General features: G+C 31.4%; 1 non-coding gene across 1 annotated transcript; it reads left to right on the top strand.

Moving 5' to 3' along the window:
• The first annotated feature begins 7426 nt into the window (after positions 1–7426).
• Positions 7427–7590, top strand: LOC145260783 (U1 spliceosomal RNA). The gene has a single exon (XR_013864364.1). It is a non-coding gene; the product is annotated as a U1 spliceosomal RNA (small nuclear RNA).
• The last annotated feature ends 4050 nt before the right edge of the window (positions 7591–11640 follow it).

Raw genomic sequence — 11640 nt, forward strand, 5'->3', positions numbered from 1 at the left:
AGGAAATATAATTTCATCCTCTTCATATGATGGGTTTTCGTTTTTGAAATTAAACATGTCTGTGAATTTTACACATCAGATTCTTTTTATTTTATTTTTCTCTGGAAAAAATGCTAAATAGGCTAGGTTGTTTTTATCGTACCCAAGGAATATATCGCTACCAGTTTTAATATTTAATTTGCTCTTTTTATCTATAAATGCGAAGCAAGTTGAACCACATACATGCATTCTGCTTAAATTCAGTTTTCTGACACAGAAAGCTCCATATGGGGTTTTAGATAGTTTTTTGTTAAAGCACCAGTTGCGTATATACGCAGCAGCCAAAAGTGCGTACGTCCAGAAGTTTTTGGGGAGTTTTGATTCAATGAGTTGACATCTTGCCATTTCAAAAAGTGTCCACCATGATCTTGGTGTAGTGAATTAGGGGCCAATTTTTCATGTTTGATACGATGGTTATTTAAAAAAAAATTTTTTTTTTTTTTTTTTTTTGTTCATTCAACTTTCACCCCAAACAAGGCACAGTGCCACTTGAAGTAGGGGGCTACTATCCAGGGACATTATGAAGGGAGTTGAGTAGCAAGATGTTTGTTCACATTGCAATTGAAGTTCTGCATGTCAGTACAGTTGGGAAGGCAGAATTCCGGAAGGGAGCTCCAGGGTCTAGCAGTTCTGGAGAAGAAACTATTAGAGTAGAAGGGTTTCTTACACCTAGTGATCTCTACTGTGTAGGGGTGGGATTTAGCTGCTTGTCAGGTTTGACGGAGGTATTTACGCCAAGGGGGTACCAGTGCTTGTAGTTCGTCAGAGAATTCACCATTAAAATACTTGTAGAATTCAGGACCTATCAGGTTGGTGATTCTCTTGGAACCCTATCAAGGACGGAGAGACTAGTGACAGATGTACCAGCCCAAATGTGACACTACTCCATACATGGGTGAATGGTGGACTTATAGAGGTACAGGATATTTTCAGGCATAAGTAGCTTTCTAGCATGGTAGAGAAAGCCCACCTTCTTTGCAGCAGCCTTGGCAATGCTCTCAATGTATCTGTTCCAACTCATATTCCCTGTGAACATTAGACTGAGGAGTACTTTCAGGTAATGTGTTTTTGGCCATTACTATTGGTGGTAGAGAAGGTTTCTTGTAATTATTGAAGGAAACAAGCTTAGTCTTGGCAGCATTAAATGTGACCATCCATTTGTCCCCATTCCACTACAGATTAAAGGTCTTTCTCTAGTTTCTGCCATTTCCTTAGATATGTGTTCATTTGTTTTCGCTTCGTGCCTGCTATAGAGCATGGTATCGTCAGCAAATATACCCATCTCAGAGACAGTTTTATCAGGGAGGTCATTTATGAATATTAGAAATAATAAAGGTCCAAGGATAGACCCCTGAAGTACTCCCGCATTTATATCATATTGCTTAGATATATGACTGTTGAGGACAAATACTTAATAAGGATTTAATTACGTTATGTATTCTTCCAGTGATACCATATGATCTAATTTTCCTGTCAAAAGTCTTAGATATATCTAGAGCTACTGCTCTACCTTCTCCTGCTTTGTCCAGTGAATGGTATATATGTTCAGAGATTACAATTAGAATATCTGCTGTGGAATGGGCTTACCTAAATTGGTCAGAAGTTTAGCAGCTGTAAGGTGATGGACTAGAGCTTGATTAATTATGGTCTCAAATATTTTGGCAATAAGCGATAAATTAATGGGTCAGTTCTTTCGCCAAAATTTTTGAAAACTGGTACCAAAGAAGCAGAACTAGAGTAACCTCGGTGGAGTATTTTTTTAATAGTACAGCTGGGATGAAATCGGGTCACATGCTTTCCAGGTGTCTAGGTTTTTTATGATACCCTGCACCTGTGAAGGGGTGACTTTCAAATCATCTAGTGTGGCGTCTATCTGCAAAGAAAAGTCAGGGAGGGAGTGGTTTTCTGGGTCCAATGTGGAGTTTGAGGCAAACCGACTGGCAAGCATGTTAGTTTGTTTGATAGTGGGGGAATCGTAGATTGCCCGTTGTTTACTACACTGTTGTAGATTTTCCAAAAATCACAGTCTCCTAATTTCTGTGTTTCAATGTGTTTACTGGTGGCTTCAGTATATTCTCTCTTAGCTGTCGCTATTTCTCTCTTAAAATTACTTCTAGCTTCTATAAAATTCTGTCTGTTTGAACTGAACTTATGTTGGTTAAATCTACAGCATGCATGCTGCCTTTGAGCAATGGCAGCTGTGCAAGTAGATGTAAACCATTGGAGAGAGTAGGGCTTACTATAGAATTTCAGCATGGGAACATGCGCTTCAATTGTCATATTGAACCATTCAGTGGTCTCATTTGCACACTGGTTAAATTAATAAAAGTTCAAAATCTTTATTAGTGAATTCTGTACCATTGTCAGAGTGAATACAATTCACTCCACCATAGGGGGCCATGTCAGCTAAATATCTTTTAGTTGCTAGAAATGTATCAGATTTGTTCTATAAGAAATAAACCATTATTAAACCAGAATAATCGTCTACAAAATTTAGTGGATATCAGAAATTTTCTCTGCCCATCGGTTCCATGGGACCGTTCAAGTCACAATGTACCAGTGATAGGATTTTTGTGGCCTTCTTGTCTGGAATCTTGTTTTGATACTTTGTCATTTTTCTCTGTGTACAAATGTCGCAATTTAAGTTTTTTTGATGCTTTTATTTTCATTCCATCAACCATATTCGGCAACATTTTGATATCTGGAATATTGCAATGCCTAAGAATTTTATACCATGTCTGTAAATCATGGCAAGCGGTTTTTGATGGGACTACGCTATTTAAATGATATAGTCTTTCATTGTCTTTAATGTCGAATAGTTCTAGTTGGGTAGACCAGTTTTGATTTATTGGGGCTAAAGTTTATATTTGCACCTTGTTTAATAGCGGCTTGTACAGAAAATATATTTTGTTTAAATTTCGGGATTAGAAGAGCATTTTCCAGAAATATAGTTCACCTTTATTGTTCCTTAGCGAGATTTTAGCTTCGCCTCTCTTCCAAACGATACCGTTTACTCAACTGCTGTCAGCCAGTTTTACAAAGTGATTCTGAGGCTTAAAGTTGGGATCAAAACTGATAAAATCAGATTCCTTCTTAATTACATGTGCCGTTGCACCACAATCAACAAGAAAGTTGTTACTGTTTGTTGACGTGTCAAACGTACATGAAAATAAAAATGTATGTTCGCTAACGGAGCTCTCCACATTTTAATGGAGTCCCCTTTGAAATTCTTGTATGTACATTGGAAACTCGTGTGATTAGGTCGCCCACAATTATAGCAAATAATTTTCATACTTTTCTGAAGAGAAAAATTGTTTTTGGAAAAATTGCAGTTTTTATTCGCGGTAAAGGTATAATTAAATTTTGGTGTTTTTATGTGGGCATTTTAAAATTTCATGATATTTGTAGATTTGTTTTTTTCTGTGATCATTTTCTCAGTTTTCTCTTTCTTCCTGGGTGCCACCTTGAATTAACTAAAAATCATGGGTTTTTCTTTCTGGGTTATCACGGTGGTAAATGACTTGAAATCACTCGGTGACCTTTTAAGAACCATCGAGATTAACAGACTGTTGCTAATAACTTCACCAGACATTTGTAAAAAAATTTGTGGTGGTTTCGGCCCTTATAATATAAAATTAAATATAAATATGTATTATAATATATAATATAATCTGTAATCGTCTCGGCTTTCATACATTTTAGAGATGTCAGTTCAGTATATAAAGAGATAATTTTGGGTTTTCCTTTCGATAAATAATGCTCTCTTAATGTGTTCAATGCTTTGTAACCATCGTCTTCTCTCATTACCAGTGATAGACTTCGGTTAATTCCGCAAAGATAGTTGCATTCTTTTCAATACATTTGGGGTCATTTCTGTTTTCTCGTTGTGCCTGAATTACTTTGTGTAACTTTTAGATTCATAAATATCCTAAAAATTTCACTAGCCACAATTCGAATTCTGATTCTGATCCATCAAAATAAAGTCTCACGCTGGGCCCATAACCTCTTGAGTTGGAAGCCATGTTTTCGTTTCGGAAAAGTTTCCGATGGGTAGTTATTCTACACTGGAGATGACAAATTCTCAGTTTTGCAGCCAAAAAGCAAAAGATCTTTCTCTTGTTGACACAAGAAAATGTGCAGGGTTGCTAAAAAGGTTTAATTTTTCTGGAGTAATTCTGTTTCTGATTGGTTGATAGCAGAATGTGAATTCGTCAGTTTCTAGAAGCAGCGTTTATAAATAGAATCTCCCAACTGTGAGGGACCATACCCGCATTATGAATCAAAAATATTGCAACAAATATATATATATATATATATCAGAGTAAATCTATATATCTATAAAAGTGAAATTGTCTGTGTGTACATTTCCCTACCAAACTACAGTCAATTTTCAATCTATAGACTCGAGATTTGACATAAAGGGTATTGAGATTTGGGAAAAGCTTTATTTTCAGACAGAAATTTGGCTGTTAAGGGGTCAAAGTTCAATGATTTGACCTTTGAAAACTCTATCACACTCCTCCGCCAATTTTGGGTCTAAACACTTGAAATTTTAGATGTAAGTTCCTTGGATATCGATCCAACTTTATTTAAGCCCAAATTAAGGGGTCAAAATTTAAAAAAAATTTGATCTCTCAGACAATATTTTGTCTAAATATTCGAAATTTTACATAAAGTGTATTCAGACATAGGGCAAGCTTTTTAATCTATTTTTAGCCGAAAATTTGGCTGCCAAAGGGTCAAAGTTCCAAAGATTTTACCTTTGCGGTCTCTAGCAAACTATACAGCAAATTTTTGGTCTAAACATTTGTAATTTTACATAAAGGGTATTTAGACATGCAGCAAGCTTTTTAATCAATTTTTTGGGGCAAAAATTTGGCTGTCAAGTTCACCTATGCAGATTCTACCAAACTCCTCCATCACTTTTGTGTCTAAACACCTGAAATTTTAGATGTAGGTTACCTGGACATGAGTCAAACTTTTTCATATATATATGGGCTGAACTGCTAGTCTTTAACAAAGAAATAGAAAATATTGCAACAATATATATATATATATATATATATATATATATATATATATATATATATATATATATATTATAAGCTATATCTCCTATTTGGTTTTATCGAGCTTTTACATCTGGCTGAGATAACTTTATAAATATTAATTCTTTAATATTTATAATATACTTTAATTTTACTATCTTGGATCATGTTGGTAAATTTAATTGTAATTTTTATTTTATATATATATATATATATATATATATATATATATATATATATATACTAGCATTTCAGCTCGGCATTGCCCGAATTTTTGGAGGTGTATGTTAAACAAAAAAAAAACGGTCAATTTTTTTAAACTTTGAACCGTATTATGACCCCTTACCATTTATTGTTTTGGATCAAATCAAGTTATTAAGTTAGATCCATGTCCTATATCTAAAATTTCAAGTGTTTAGACTCAAAATTGTTTGGTAGAGTTCTCAAACGTCAAATCGTTGACCTTTGACACCTCAACAGCCAAATTTCTGTCCGAAAACCGATCACAAAGATTTTCCCAAATCTCAGTACCCTGTATATCAAATTTTGAGTCTGTAGATTAAAATTGACAGAGTTATTGCGTAGGGAAATGTACACACACACAAAGACACGTTCACTTTTATATATATATAGATATATATATTATCAGAGAGTAATCTTTAACAAAGAATTTATCAAGATAAGAAAAGCTCAACATTATTAAGACGAGCAAACAATAATATTAAGCCAGTTTTTCTATATTTGTATAATCTTGTACCTCCTTCTGATGAGAAGCATTTAGCTTCGAAATGTCATGGCCTAAAGAAGTTTTTTTTTCTCACTTTTTCCCTTTACTTTTTCTTTTTGTTCTGTTGATGTAAAGTCATATAACTTTTATTTATCTTTCATTTAATAAATATAGTTAAATACAAAAAAAAATTTTTTGCAAAATTTAAATTGCTTTTTTCGTAAAGTTTCAACAACTAAAATAATTAATCCCATAAGGGATATTATTAAAAATATTTATATATTAAAAAAAAAGAAAAGAAAAGAATATTAAAACCTTAGGCACCGCCAAAACTGGGGGGGGGGGTGCAGGTAAAACCTCCTTTGTTGATTTCTATTAATTTTTTTCTACCATGGTTGCCGGCGAAACGGGAGGCAACTTTTCTGAAAGAAGTTTATTTTTTTTTTAATTTAAAAAAAAATAACAAAAAAACTGATGTGTAAAGAAACTAATTTAAATGAAATTTTTTTTTGTATTTTTTGTTTAAAAAAAATGAATCGTTGTTTGCATGTAAACGACCTTGACATTGAATATCACGATAAAATTCCTAGCTAAAGTTCTCATTCACCGTAATACAGCAAACACATCGGGAGTCGTCCTACCTAAGATTCCCAAGCAAGAAGAACAAGAAGCCGGCAACAGTACTTGAAAACGAGAATCCACTAACATTAGAAATTTCTCTCTCCTAAAAATAACAAATATATTCAAAATCAAATCAAATTTCCTCTTTGTTTATACAATCCCGAGCAACACCGGGTAGCCCCGCTAGTAATTAAATAAATTCAAGTTAATTTGGTGTTTTTAGAATTGTTCAAATTAATTTACATATTAAAAAATGAGAAGGGAAAAATGTCAGTTTACTAGAAATGAATATGCTGTTGTAAGGGGAGATAACTCTTCTGATTATTTTTCTATATCGTGCGTGTGTGTGGAGTCATTAACAACACATAACTAACATTCAACCGGAATGTTAGTTACATATTGAATTTCTAAAAAAATAAATAAATAAATAAATAAATAAAAGCTAATTTATAATAATATAAACAATACTGATTATTCAATTTATTTTTATACAAAAGCTCAAAGTATTCTTTTTCATAAGGTCAGGGGAGGCAACACTGCAACCATTTCAAAAATGTATTTATTGTTTTATTTTGATTTGAATCTTAAACTTAATTAAAGCGAATTTTTAAAGAAATAGTTTCATTTGATAAAAAGGATATGGTTGTTTTTTTTTTGGTTGTTGTTTGTTTTAAAATAAAATAAGTTTGTTCCGTTTTTATTTTTGACGAAACTTCGAAATTAATTATTGTTGATTGCTTGTAAACAACCTTGACATTGAATAGTACGGTAAAATATGTATTTATTTAAGAAATATCGTATTATATGAAAACGTTGATGTGTTTAAATGGTGATAAATTATTTGTTATGAAATGTTGTTATTGATGAATGTAAAAGTTGTAAAGTGTTAATGTTGTTGAAATTGTTTGAATGTATTTTGTTAAGTTGTAAGTCGGTGTCGGTATTGTGTGTCGGTGTGTGATATAAAAATGTGCCTGAAGTTGTGAAAAGCATACTTACCTGGCACAGGGGTAAACGGTGATCATCCAGGCCGTTCTCCCAGAGCGAGGCCCTTCCATTGCACTACGGTTGGGTTGACCTTTGCGATCGTCCCAAATGTGGACGACTCGGGTGCGCTATTTCTAAGTGTGGGGTCTGCGTTCGCGCTCACCCCGATAACTAATCTAAAATCAGAACATCTTTAACAAAAAAAAGTCTCCCCCTCTAACATGCGACCCGTTTTCTATTTCTTCACCTTATATTAATTATCTCGTAATTGTATTTTGTTAACTTTACATAACTACAACTTCAATAATTTTGTACTAATATTTCAGAAATATTACAAACATATATATAGAAAATATCCATAATAAATTTCTATGTGTACGGGTTGAGATTCGTGTTCACCAAGATAATTAAATGAAAACCAAAACATCATCAAATAATATGCATTATTTTTGTGCAAAATTGGTTCAGTTTAAGAAGCCCAAAGGATGGAACAATTAAAAAATGTTAAATAAAAAAATGTCACATTTCAATATTTTTTTAATAATTAAATTCTCAGGATTGTTGAAAGTAAAAATTAAGTGATTTTTTTTATTAGACTTCTTTCGAAGCTTGTTACCTTGAAAAATACATTTAAAACCCTGTTTTTTTAAAATAAATTGAAAAATAAACGCAATTAAAAAAATTTAATTAATAATTGAAACTTTAAAAACATATTAAACATTGAAAAATTACTTATCTCACGAATTAACGTCCAATAAAGTAGATCCAGTCTTCATACAGGAATTCGGTTATAATAAATATATCTTTCCCAAGCTTAAAAATTAAATCTTTTTTTTTTTTTTTTTTTTTTTTTTTTTTGGAGAGAGACAGAGAGAGAGTGCTTTAAAATCGCCAGGGAGTGCCACCTAAAATTTTAAAGAAGTAAATTTTAGGAGTTTAGTGCCTTTCAAAGACGGTTATCATAATTTATTATCATCATTTAATTTCCTTTTTTCCCCCCCCCCCACCTTTCCACGTGGTTCAGTAGTTAACCAGTGCTCCTGTTGCTGTCAGTCAGCTATCTTTACCTAAGTTTTAATTTCTAGTTAAAAGAATTTTTCATGAATAGAATCAGCATTTTTAAAAATTATTTTTTTAGTTGTATATATTGTATTTGCTCTTTGAAGTTAAGGAGGGTTAAAAAAATTGGTGACACCTAGATGGTGTCGCAGGCCAAAAAAAAAAAAAAAAGACACTGCGATTTCAACCCTCACTAATAAAACTGCTCTGAGTGACTAGTTAGTAATTTTTTGTTCCTTTTCTTTTTTATTTTGCTCCTCCAATTTATTTGGATGCTTCATAGTTAAATGTTTTAACATGTTGGTTGTGGTCATGTTAGATGGTTTTATTGATTGCAATATTTTAATTTGACAGACTTTGCAAATGGCTTTCAACTCATCAACTTCAAAAAGTTTCCATGCAAGACTTTTTTTGGACTTTGGGCCATATTAGAAAATTCAATTTATCTGTAAACAAATAATTTACTATTAAATTTTGTTTTAAAGCTAGTCACTTATTTGGATAATTAATTGAAAATAATCCGCTAAAAAAGACAAAAAGAAAAATATATAAAGGGATGGGGCGGTAAATTGTACCAACCGGTAGTTAACAAAAAAAACTTATAGAATTTAATTTTTGAAACCAATGTATAAAAGTTGACATAATGAAATGCAAATATGCATTTTCTTTTGAATTTTTTTTTTTGGTTGACTGTGTTCAATTCACACATGGTTGATGCGGTTCAATATTGCTGAACTATAAGTCTTAAGTAAAATTCTATTTATAAATACTTTTTAAAATGAAATTATTTAATTAATCGTAAATATTATTTAGACATAAAAATTAATTGATTACAAAACCTTTTAAAAAATATATATATATTAATTTCTTTTTCGTTCGGCAAAAAACTGTGCAAAACACTTTTAATTTTCAATTTAAAATTCTAGAAAAAAGATTATATTATTCTGCTTTTAATATAATCAAATTCAGGGTTTTATCTTTCTGAAGAAGAAAATAAAAAAAAAATAATGGATTTTATTTCGATGAAATTAAAAAAAAAAAAACTTAATTGAATTAATTACCCTTAAATTAACGAAGGGGATATTTAATAACTTTAGGTTTGGAAGAGATAGGTATGGGGTCGATTTTTTTTAAACTTAAAAAGAAGCCGACTACTGTCAAAACTTTGCGAAATAATACAACGTGATCAATTTCATTTTAGAGATATTTCTTTCAAAAGCCTTCTTTTAAAAAAAGAAAAAAAAGTATATTGTTCTATTAAACCTTTTACTGTTTAAATAATTTGACTTTGCTCGTTTTATTGTAAGAAAATATAAGTTGAAAAAGCATTTTCATTCAGTATTAGAAGATTTGTCAGTAAAAAAAAAACAATCGCCAAAAAGATAAGCGTTTTTTTTTAATTTTTACTCGCAATGTAGAGCCCTGCATACTTCTTTTCAAGTTAACTCTTTTGTAGTTTTGATTACAATAGATCTGAATGAATGAACCTTGTAAGGGAGGGGCACTAAGCATTGCCCTGTTAATAATGAATTTCTTTGGTTTCTTTTTATAACATGCTACATTTCTCTCTTGCGGTTAGAAATATCAGGAAATTTTTTTTCTTTTTTTCAACATCAGACTAAAAGAATCGTAATGAAGGAATCGGAAAATTAAGATATTTTTTAACGATGCGATTCCGATTCCGATACCTCCCAAAATACACGATTCTTACAATTAACGATTCCGATTCCGATTAATCGTCCCACCACTAGTTTTTATATATTTCTTTTTAATTATAACATTATACTTAATTTTCCTATGATAAAAAGGTGGATTTCTTTTTACCGAGAGGCCATTTTTTTTATTTAGGGACAATTATTTATTACCGCTTCCTGTCACGTGACCAGTGTTACAATTTAGCGGTTTTCCTGCTATATCTGGAGATTTTGGTTACAATCTAGCGGGAAATTCTAGAAAATCTGGAGGTATTTGGCACCCACACACCCGCATTAGCGCTTGAAAATATTCAATGTAAGTAAAAAAAAAGTAGCATTTATTGCCTTTGGTAACAATTATTTATTGATTATTTGTTTTGTTTTTCACCTTTTATTTCGACTAAGCATTCTTAAATCTAACTATAAAATCGATTTTTCCAAGTACATTTTAGGTGGGGGGGGGGGATTCCAACCTCCGAAGTTTGGGTTTGTATTACTGTACACATAGATTCGAAAAAGTTGTCAAAAAACAAATATATAACAAATAAATGTTATCAAAGGCAAGATAAGTTACTTTTCTGCCAAACTGGATATTTAAATTAACCACACATGGTTTCAAAATGAATGACGACGCTCAAAGTGTATACACATTTTGACTCCTCCCTTTACTTAAAAATTCACCAAAAATCAGAAAATTAACAAATTTTAATGAAAATTGCAGTATTTTTCAAATAATGATCGCAGAATATAATGAACTAATTATTTTTACTTAACTCTTAGTGAAAATATTTTATTTTGTTTAAACAAAAAATACCTTTACTAAAGTTATGGTTTTCAGTAGTAAATAAAAAACGCAAGAATTAATTTTTGCTTTTTTTAAAGCATCGTAATTTGTAACAATAAAAAATAATTTTTACAGTAACATTACGAAAAAAGCCCCTAAAGTCCGTATTAATGTATTCGATATAACTCGAAAAAAAATGAATTATCGGATACTATTCAGGAAATTAAAGATTCAATTAGATTGCTATTTCAGTCACCTAAATTATTTAGGGTGAAATAAGTTTAGGAATTTATAGCCAAACCTAAACATATTTTTTTTTGGTAAATATCCAGATACGCTACTACAGAACACCGACCACTCTAATTTGTTTTTTTTTTGGGGGGGGGGGACAAATATATAACAAATAAATGTTATTAAAGGCAAGATAAGTTACTTTTCTGCCAAACTGGATATATTTTTCGTGTTTTTATTCAATGTAACATATTTATTCAGCTCGAAAAACATACAGTGTTTACCGATGTATTTGAAAATTCAAGATGGCGTCTCACACCCTCTTTAACACTGTAAGTTTGGAAAAAGGTGTTATAAATAAAAAACTATACAAAATACTATTAAAGACCCGCCGAATATATGTCAACCTATGTTACAGTAACATGTATTGAGCGAGCTTTTAACAGTATT

This window comes from Euprymna scolopes, chromosome 36, assembly GCF_053919585.1.
Source record: "Euprymna scolopes isolate OS-2025 chromosome 36, ASM5391958v1, whole genome shotgun sequence".
Taxonomy (NCBI): Eukaryota; Metazoa; Mollusca; class Cephalopoda; order Sepiida; family Sepiolidae; genus Euprymna; species Euprymna scolopes.